Source organism: Littorina saxatilis, linkage group LG17, assembly GCF_037325665.1.
Source record: "Littorina saxatilis isolate snail1 linkage group LG17, US_GU_Lsax_2.0, whole genome shotgun sequence".
Lineage (NCBI taxonomy): Eukaryota > Metazoa > Mollusca > Gastropoda > Littorinimorpha > Littorinidae > Littorina > Littorina saxatilis.
Genome location: NC_090261.1, coordinates 6,290,664 through 6,301,046, shown reverse-complemented (window position 1 = coordinate 6,301,046; position 10,383 = coordinate 6,290,664). Strand labels below are relative to the sequence as shown.

At 40.8% G+C, this 10,383-nt stretch overlaps 1 long non-coding RNA gene across 1 annotated transcript; it reads left to right on the top strand.

The window, feature by feature from the left end:
* The first annotated feature begins 66 nt into the window (after positions 1-66).
* LOC138951838 (uncharacterized) lies at positions 67-1,012 on the top strand. Its single transcript, XR_011451229.1, has 2 exons — positions 67-600; positions 721-1,012. It is a non-coding gene; the product is annotated as an uncharacterized lncRNA (long non-coding RNA).
* The last annotated feature ends 9,371 nt before the right edge of the window (positions 1,013-10,383 follow it).

The following is a 10,383-nucleotide window of genomic DNA, read 5'->3' as shown; positions in this document are numbered from 1 at the left end:
CCCCCACCCTCTTCAGAAAGGACAACATACACCATCCATATAGCCCTGGCCTCCAGTTAGGTCATTATTGCGACATAAAGGACAACATACACCATCCATATAGCCCTGGCCTCCAGTTAGATCATTATTGCGACATAAAGGACAACATACACCATCCATATAGCCCTGGCCTCCAGTTGGGTCATTATTGCGACAGAAAGGACAACATACACCATCCATATAGCCCTGGCCTCCAGTTGGGTCATTATTGCGACAGACAGAACAACATACACCATCCATATAGCCCTGGCCTCCAGTTAGATCATTATTGCGACAGAAAGGACAACATACACCATCCATATAGCCCTGGCCTCCAGTTGGGTCATTATTGCGACAGAAAGGACAACATACACCATCCATATAGCCCTGGCCTCCAGTTAGGTGATTATTGCGACAGAAAGGACAACATACACCATCCATATAGCCCTGGCCTCCAGTTAGGTCATTATTGCGACAGAAAGGACAACATACACCATCCATATAGCCCTGGCCTCCAGTTAGATCATTATTGCGACAGAAAGGACAACATACACCATCCATATAGCCCTGGCCTCCAGTTGGGTCATTATTGCGACAGAAAGGACAACATACACCATCCATATAGCCCTGGCCTCCAGTTAGGTCATTATTGCGACAGAAAGGACAACATACACCATCCATATAGCCCTGGCCTCCAGTTAGATCATTATTGCGACAGAAACAACCACAGCTCATTGCGATGTGCGCACGCTGTAGCATTTCACGTCTTGTGACAAATATGGCAATATCTACAGTACGGGCATTTTTCGCGAATCTTCAATCCGTCTTATACAATGTCCTGAATGTGAATAATAATACGTGACTGCTGTGTTGTGTCACAATTGATTAGCCCATCATTCGGAACGGTCGCTGTAAGCTGCAACGGCGGCTTTGTTTGGTTTTTGTTGTTGTTGTGTTTCATTCTGACAGAGACAAATAAAATCTCGAAGGCATCCGTGAAAGCGTAATTTGAATCGGAAGAAAGTTGGTGAATGCCTATTACCTGTTGCATCACTCTCTGCCTTAATGTGCATCTCTCTCTCTCTCTCTCTCTCTCTCTCTCTCTCTCTCTCTCTCTCTCTCTCTCTCTCTCTCTCTCTCTCTCTCTCTCTCTCTCTCTCTCTCTCTCTCTCTCTCTCTCTCTCTCTCTCAAAAAGTAAAACAGTTTATTTACCAAATGCAAAGCACAGGATTTTGTTATGGTGTATGCATAAAACTTCACACTCCTTCCACACGCATATATCATAATAAATATGTACAGATAAAGTGTTCAATTTCACTGGGCCTATTTACGTGTGTATACCAACCAGACAGTTCAAAACGGACTGGTTGTTCTCTTTCTCTCTCTCTCTCTCTCTCTCTCTCTCTCTCTCTCTCTCTCTCTCTCTCTCTCTCTCTCTCTCTCTCTCTCTCTCTCTCTCTCTCTATTCTTACATGTGTGTGAGTGTGTGTGTGTGTGTGTGTGTGTGTGTGTGTGTGTGTGTGTGTGTGTGTGTGTGTGTGTGTGTGTGTTACACGACACTTGAGATTGACGAAGTTCTCAATAGTTGTGTTCTTTTATTCTACGTGGCCCGTCTTCACAGCAGCAGACAAAAACTCGTCAAATTGGTTTAAGCAGAATTTTATTCAGGATTTCTTCGCATCAAAACACACAACTCGTCAAATTGAGTTCGAGGATTTATTTAGCATTCCATACATGTATACAACTGCACATCGTAGCAGAACTCAAAGTAGAAGCCTTTTAACATACAAATCGCGCTGGCCTATGTAATAAATACTCAATCTCGAGAATATTCCAGACCGAACATGATACAACTAGAATTAGATGAACTGTCCATGGACTAGAATAGTGACATTCTCTGTGACGTACATCAAAAGTGCCGACGCACTTAATCCGAGCGAACGCCACGAACCCACGACTCAAAACAACGTGGTAAACAACTTGTTTTGACAGGACTAGAAAGTTCACCTGCATTCTCGTCCAAACATAAATATTGTGTTTACAAAATATAATATCGGTACTTTCCCACAAAGTACAAATAAGTCAACTACATGCAACACACAAAACTGAACCAAAGTTCAGCAACGGCAGCGTTTCCTAACAGTGTGTGTGTGTGTGTGGGGGTGTGTGTGTGTGTGTGTGTGTGTGTGTGTGTGTGAGAGAGAGAGTGTGAGCGTGTGAGCGTGTGTGTGTGTGTGTAGGTGTGTGTGTGTTTGTGTGCGGTAAGAGAAAATACAGCGTTATTGGCGTCATCTGCCATGAAAGTAAAACTTTGCAAATGTGTGTACGACTGTGCTACTGCACGAACCTTACCCTTGTGAGGGTGTGAGCATGATTTCGTGGCCTTTATCCTCCTGGTCGATTTTCTTATAACCTTCGTTTTTACTGTGCTGTGCTTCAGGCTGTCACAGCAACTCTTTGACAAAGAGACGAGAAGAAACATTTTCTTGTCTTGCTTGAGACAGAGACTCGGTGTGTGCTTGCTTCTTTACTGTGCGCCTCTTATATTGGACACGCTTCAGTGCTTCAGTGACAGCGGTGTGTTTGGACGGTCAAGCTATTCGCCCCTTTCATATACCGGTATATATCGGCTTTGAACGCGGCTGCTGTTTCTAGGCGACACATGTGTCAACATTGACTCCAATGTCAAGTGCTTTGTGTCAGACTTGTTTCGAGTTTATTACATTCGTTCCGTAGTTTTAGTTTGGTTCTTTAATATTACCGTTTTATTTTTATTTTCCTGTTTTCTTGTGCTAATCTGCCTTTCGATTTTCTACTTGTTTATTGTTTGCTTTCGTTGTTTTACTTAATTTGTCGTCCGAAACATTTCCTTGTCTCTTTACTAGTTATTCTACGCTTGACGTTGAGTTTCTGCCTTATTTACCTATTGTACCTTATCGATAACGTCATTGTTTGACACGTTGAGTTTCTGCCTTATTTACCTATTGTACCTTATCGATAACGTCATTGTTTGACACGTTGAGTTTCTGCCTTATTTACCTCTTGTACCTTATCGATAACGTCATTGTTTGACACGTTGAGTTTCTGCCTTATTTACCTCTTGTACCTTATCGATAACGTCATTGTTTGACACGTTGAGTTTCTGCCTTATTTACCTAGTGTACCTTATCGATAACGTCATTGTTTGACACGTTGAGTTTCTGCCTTATTTACCTCTTGTACCTTATCGATAACGTCATTGTTTGACACGTTGAGTTTCTGCCTTATTTACCTATTGTACCTTATCGATAACGTCATTGTTTGACACGTTGAGTTTCTGCCTTATTTACCTATTGTACCTTATCGATAACGTCATTGTTTGACACTTTGTGTTTCTAAATTGTTCTTTCTTGTTTGACACATTTCTTTGTTCCTGCGAGTTTGTTACAGATTGATCAAGAGATTTCAGTAGATATCTCGGACTATTTAACGTTCAAGATTCAGAATACTGTTAATATTCACAATGAATAGCTGTTCAAATTTATGGCCCAGAAAAGAAGGTCTTCGTGTGGGCCACCTTAACATTAACCATGCAATTAACAAAATGAATGACGTATTTAGTATGCTTTTAAATTCTGGTTCAAATGTTCACATTTCCGGATTCTCAGAGTCACGATTATCTCAGCAGATTTCGGATGCCGATGTAGCTATTCCTGGTTACAACATGCTACGCAGAGACCCACAGCAAAGTAAAGAAACTGGCTTGCTTCTGCACATAAGTGAATCATTTAGCTATACAAGATTAACACACCTTGAGCAGTTTGTGGAGTCGGTGTGGGTAGAAGGTAAAATGAAAGGAGCACCTCCACTCCTCATAGGTTTCTGTTATAGAAATCCTGTAGAGAGAGCAAATTGGTCGGATAATCTTACGCAGATGTTAGATGCAGTTTTACTCGAATCAAAGGAAATAATGTTATTGGGAAACTTTAATATTGATTAGCTTAAGCAGAATAAGCTATGGCTAGATATGCTTAACCTCTATAATCTCAAACAGATAGTAGACACCCCTACAAGAGTCACAGCATCTACAAGTACTTTGATAGATCATATTTATGTCACTGATGCATGATCAACGTAACATTGTTGAATGTTGTGTTCCCGCCAGTGGTTGCAGCGATCATTTCCCTATCTGTCTGACGTGGTCGAGAAAGGGTGTAAAAATTCCAAAAGCCGGTCACAAGACAATAAAATACAGATCCTTTTCTAAATTCAACGAAGACACATTTCTTCACGACCTCTGTAACTCCTCCCTCTCTGATGTTTATAATTGTACGAATCCTGATGCTGCACTAACACACTGGCTCAATGCCTTCACTGACATAGGCCCTATATGATAAACATGCTCCATGGAGAATTAAAAGAGTCAGACACATAGTGAAACCGAAATGGTTTGATGATGAATTACAAGATGCCATAGATAATCGCGACTTCTTAAAGTCAATCGGCAAGGAAGAGGAGTATAGAGAACAGAGAAATAAACAAGTCGCGTAAGGCGAAAATACAACATTTAGTCAAGTAGCTGTCGAACTCACAGAATGAAACGGAACACAATGCAATTTTTCAGCATGACCGTATACTCGAAGCATCGTCAGTCCACCGCTCATGGCAAAGGCAGTGAAATTGACAAGAAGAGCGGGGTAGTAGTTGCACTGAGAAGGATAGCACGCTTTTCTGTGCCTCTCTTCGTTTTAACTTTCTGAGCGTGTTTTTAATCCACACATATCATATCTATTTGTTTTTGGAATCAGGAACCGACAAGGAATAAGAAGAAAGAGTTTTTAAATTGATTTCGAAAATTTAATTTTGATAATATTTTTTTTATTTTTAATTTTCAGAGCTTGTTTTTAATCCAAATATAACATATTTATATGTTTTTGGAATCAGCAAATGATGGAAAATAAGATGAACGTAAATTTGAATCGTTTTATAAAAACAATTTTCTCACAATTTTTAGATTTTTAATGACCAAATTCATTAATTAATTTTTAAGCCACCAAGCTGAAATGCAATACCGAAGTCCGAGCTTCGTCGAAGATTACTTGACCAAACTTTCAACCAATTTGGTTGAAAAATGAGAGCGTGACAGTGCCGCCTCAACTTTCACGAAAAGCCGGATATGACGTCATCAAAGACATTTATCAAAAAAAAGAAAAAAACATTCGGGGATATCAATCCCAGGAACTCTCATGTAAAATTTCATACAGATCGGTCCAGTAGTTTGGTCTGAATCGCTCTACACGCACGCACACACGCACGCACGCACGCACGCACACACACACACACACACACACACACACACACACACACACACACACACACACACACACACACACACACACACACACACACACAAAACATCAGAAATTGTGAAAGAAACAATTGAAAGTCAGCAGAGACTTTCTTCCGAGATTTGTTAAAATCTCTTAGCAGAGAAAGAGAGAGAGAGAAAAAGTATCCCTTCACAGACAGCCTATTGGGATTTATATTTACATATTTTTTTATATAGCCTATATATATATTTGAGGAGATTGTTTTTAAATAAGCTATTTATTATACAGATCGTGTAATAACTATTGAGAATTCTGCCTTTGATTTCAAACAAGTGGTACATGTTCATAACATACACAAGTGACGGCAGAGTACATAGTATATATCAATGTAAAGCTTATTGATTGCTCTATCTGAAAAACATGTTCAGATTTGTGAATTATCTCCCTTTCGTCGCACCAGACAACAGTTATTGCCCTTTTTTGGAAAAAAAAGTGTTTCTTTAATCAAACAAACTTGTGGGTTTTTTTACACTTTCAAATATAGCAATTTTAAAATAAAAAATTTCAATTACAGCCTATGACATCCTTCTCCGCTGAGAAGCATACGTTTTGAGCCGGTTTTGAGCCGATTTTGTGAAAACACGCGCCCATGAAACAAACAAGAGGGATGTGACCCACATTTTCGAAAACAAATGACGGGTGACTGTACTTTGCGTTGTGCCCTGACAAAACTAGGAACTTAACTTTATGCAATTTTTAACGGGCTTTATGAATTATTTCTCAATACGCATCAACAATCATTTTCTTATTCCAGTGCTGGCTTCAGTGGAGTTTTACAATTCAGTTTCAAGCATTTTAACTTCCGTTATACTGTTCAAAGAAATATGTTTGTAAAGACAATTGCACAACATGTGCAAAATAGACCATTTTGTCATCGGATGGTGAAACTCAATTGTCGATAGCAATTAGCAAGGACAAGGTAATACTAAAAGCATGAATGACCTTTTGCCTCAGGACATTCATAATGATTTTAGTAGAACAATGACCAATTTTCAAGCACCACTTGTCACATGTTGACAAATTTGTGATTTGAACAACCCTCACGTCATAGGGTCCGTTTATACTGAACACGAACGCCTGTCTCCTGCGTTTTCCGTGCGTGGATGTCAAAAGAAGGGTTCATACTGAACACGTACGTTTGTTTGTCGTGGCATGCTCCATTCTTGCTTGATACCAAAGCAAAAGATAACTCTCTTCTTCTTCTTCTTCTTCTGCGTTCGTGGGCTAAAACTCCCACGTACACTCGTGTCAGTTTTGCACGAGTGGAATTTTACGTGTATGACCGTTTTTACCCCGCCATTTAGGCAGCCATACGCCGCTTTCGGAGGAAGATAACTCTCCAAGAAATTATGAACAACAGATAACAGATTTGGTTAATACAAATAGCCTAATTTGGCTTTTATTTTCTTCGATTTGTTGAAGGTGGTCCATATTAGGGGACACACACATACTTTGATATTTTGCTATTATTTTTTGTTCGCAGTAGAAACTCGGGGTCAACACTGCTAAAATGTAACAAATACGGTCTTAGCTGTCATATATAGCAATTTTGTGTGTGATACATTGTAACAGCTTTGGCTGTAGACAAAAACGAGTCCGTTTTAGGCGGCAAATCTAGTGAACGCTTCCAAAAGCGAACAAGAGGCGAAGCCTTCAAGGCTCCCGTAAGAAATCGACAAACAGTAACACAAACTCAATCACTCCGTCACACATATACACACACACACACACACACACACACACAGTAAGCATAGGTGACACGGTGCAAGAGTGGGAGACACTAGATCTAGATCTGTCTGTCTGTAGCCTACTTACCCGGACACGACTGCCAGATCGACACTGCGCTTTCGACAGCGCTTCCTCGCGCACACACTGGAAACACGCTGTGCAGATCAACCTGTAGGAAATCTCCTTTGGTATCTTCTTTATCTATTTTTCTGGGGCTACGAAACCGAATAATGTGAAATCGTCTTCCCCGAATCGGCGAACTGCAGCTGAGTGAGAACTGTATCTATACCACAATCCTTCACGCGATGTGACTTAACCTTGACCCCTGACCTGGTCTACATACCACACACGACACAAACCAGTCACATGTTTTTACCCCCCCCCCCCCAAAAAAAAAAAAAAAAAAAAAAACCACCACCCGTTTTCTTTGAATACACACTTTAACTACATACGTGCCGACGAAATGTTGATCATTGCTCCAATACTTTGAAGCGGTTGCTTGGATAATAACCAGGTAAAATTAGTATTTCGGTGTTCAGTCAAATGTTAAAGTTTCTATCACACACATACACACATACACACGCACAGACAGACAAAAGTTAGCATCGCATAGGCGCTACACTTACGTGAACCAAAAAAGAGAAAAAGCCTAACGGTTTTGCAGTTTGTGTTTCTGCAAATGTTTTGACGTGTGCAAGTTATCCAGAGAGGGTGAATACAGCGACTGAAATTGTATTGAGCGCCGCTCAAGCGCATTTAGTTTGTCAGAACAGGAGGTGGTCCATATTAGAAACCGGTCCACATTAGGAGCCCTTTCCCTACACCTTCAACAAAAAAGTTGTTTTGTGGCGCGCGCTTGTTCCTAAATCGTGTCCCTACACTTTTCCTATCGTTAGAGTCTACAACCTACTTTGTTGAAGTGTTCAATAAGGGAGATTTGACAAAAGGGATGCCGTAGAGAGTCGTCAGAGAAACCTCAATCTAAAGGGTAACGCAGGAACGCTGAGGCCTGATTAACCATTCAGTCAAGCGAAAGCACGCTATGATACGCCTTACGAACACACACACACACACACACACACACACACACACACACACACACACACACACTGACACACTAATACACACACACACATACACACACCGCACACATACACACACACACACACGCACGTACGCATGCACACACACGCACGCACGCACACACACACGCACGCACACACACCCACACCCACACACAAACATTTTCTGCACAGAGACTCAGAGCGAGAGAGAGAGAGAGAGAGAGAGAGAGAGAGAGAGAGCGAGAGAGAGAGAGAGAGAGAGAGAGAGAGAGAGAGACGCTTTGACGCTTTGACACTTTATTGTCATTAGCTAATAAAAGCCTTATAGACAAGGTAAAACAACAATTTCTGCATCATTCATAAAAGGGGTAAAAGGACGAATGTACAAAACCTTGATAACAACAAAAACATAGCAAACTAGTTTACGAGTACGAGCAAAAAAACACACCGACACGAAAGCCATAGGTAAACAAAAATATCTAAGACTAAGGGTAAAAAGCAAGGTATAGTATGTACACACAAAGGAAAATACTGATCCAACAGTTAACACACACTCATAAAACCAATCAATCTGCAGACCACACATATTTAAAACCAATAAACCACTAGTCGGCGTTACCCTTGCGTGACTAGTAGGGAAACATGTCTAAATACATATCTATACAAAAACAACAATGGCTGCAGACGAACAAACACACACACACACACACACACACACACACACACACACACACACACACACACACACACACACACACACACATATACGCTTATATAGACTACACCCGCACACGTGTAAATCCACGCGTATACATGTACACGCAACCCGATTTAAATGAGAAGACCATCCAGTCCAACATTTGCGTACGTAAAAATTACATTATACATCATTTCAGCTTGACTCATCTAGTTTCTTTTTGTGCATGTTTAGTGCCTTAGAAATAAATTGTGCAGTTGCTTCGAGTACACTTTCTTCATCCAGGGCTAGGATACGGGTTACATCTTCCATTGAGGCTGGTTTAGAACAACTGTTTAACACGTTACACTTTGCACGGATATCAGCATAAGCTGCACAGTGGAAAAGAAAGTGTACCTCGTCATCACAGCCTCCATCACACATCGGGCATGCACTGTCGCGTGCCTGTTGTATTAAAAACCACTGAGCATTGCTCCCCAGCCCACAGGCTCTTAACCGAAATCTAGCAAGCGCATCTATTTTCCATTTGTTTGCTATACATAATATGTACTTCTCAGGCTGAAAGACGCTTTTAAAAGAATAAAACCATTGATACTTCTCGTTTGTCTCCATTTCCCAATGCCAGTTTTGTTTATACATACAAATCAGTCGATCTTTAAACTGGGAAACAAAACCTTTATCGTAGCCAGCCCACCGGACACATACACACACACACACACACGCACGCATACACGCACGCACGCACGCACGCACACACACACACACACACGCACGCACGCACACACACACACACACACAAACATTTTCTGCACAGACTCAGAGCGAGAGAGAGAGAGAGAGAGAGAGAGAGAGAGCGAGAGAGAGAGAGAGAGAGAGAGAGAGAGAGAGAGAGAGAGAGAGAAGGCGAAGGCGAAGGCGAAGGCGAATTTTTATTGCATCAAACACAATGTGTATGTACAAGGGGGAGAAATAGTTAGCATGTGAACAAAGTGGACTTGACCGTCCGGAAGCAAGGCAACTTAAAATCAACACCTAGCACAAGAAGTAACAAGTCGCGTAAGGCGAAAATACAATATTTAGTCAAGTAGCTGTCGAACTCACAGAATGAAACTGAACGCAACGCAACGCAGCAAGACCGTATACTCGTAGCATCGTCACTCCACCGCCCGTGGCATAAGGCAGTGCCCGTTGAATTGACAAGAAGAGCGGGGTATTCGTTGCGCTAAGAAGGATAGCACGCTTTTCTGTACCTCTCTTCGTTTTAACTTTCTGAGCGTGTTTTTAATCCAAAAATATCATATCTATATATTTTTGGAATCAGGAACCGACAAGGAATAAGATGAAAGTGTTTTTAAATTGATTTCGAAAAAAAAATTTTGATAATAATTTTTATATATTTAATTTTCAGAGCTTGTTTTTAATCCGAATATAACATATTTATATGTTTTTGGAATCAGCAAATGATGGAGAATAAGATAAACGTAAATTTGGATCGTTTTATAAATT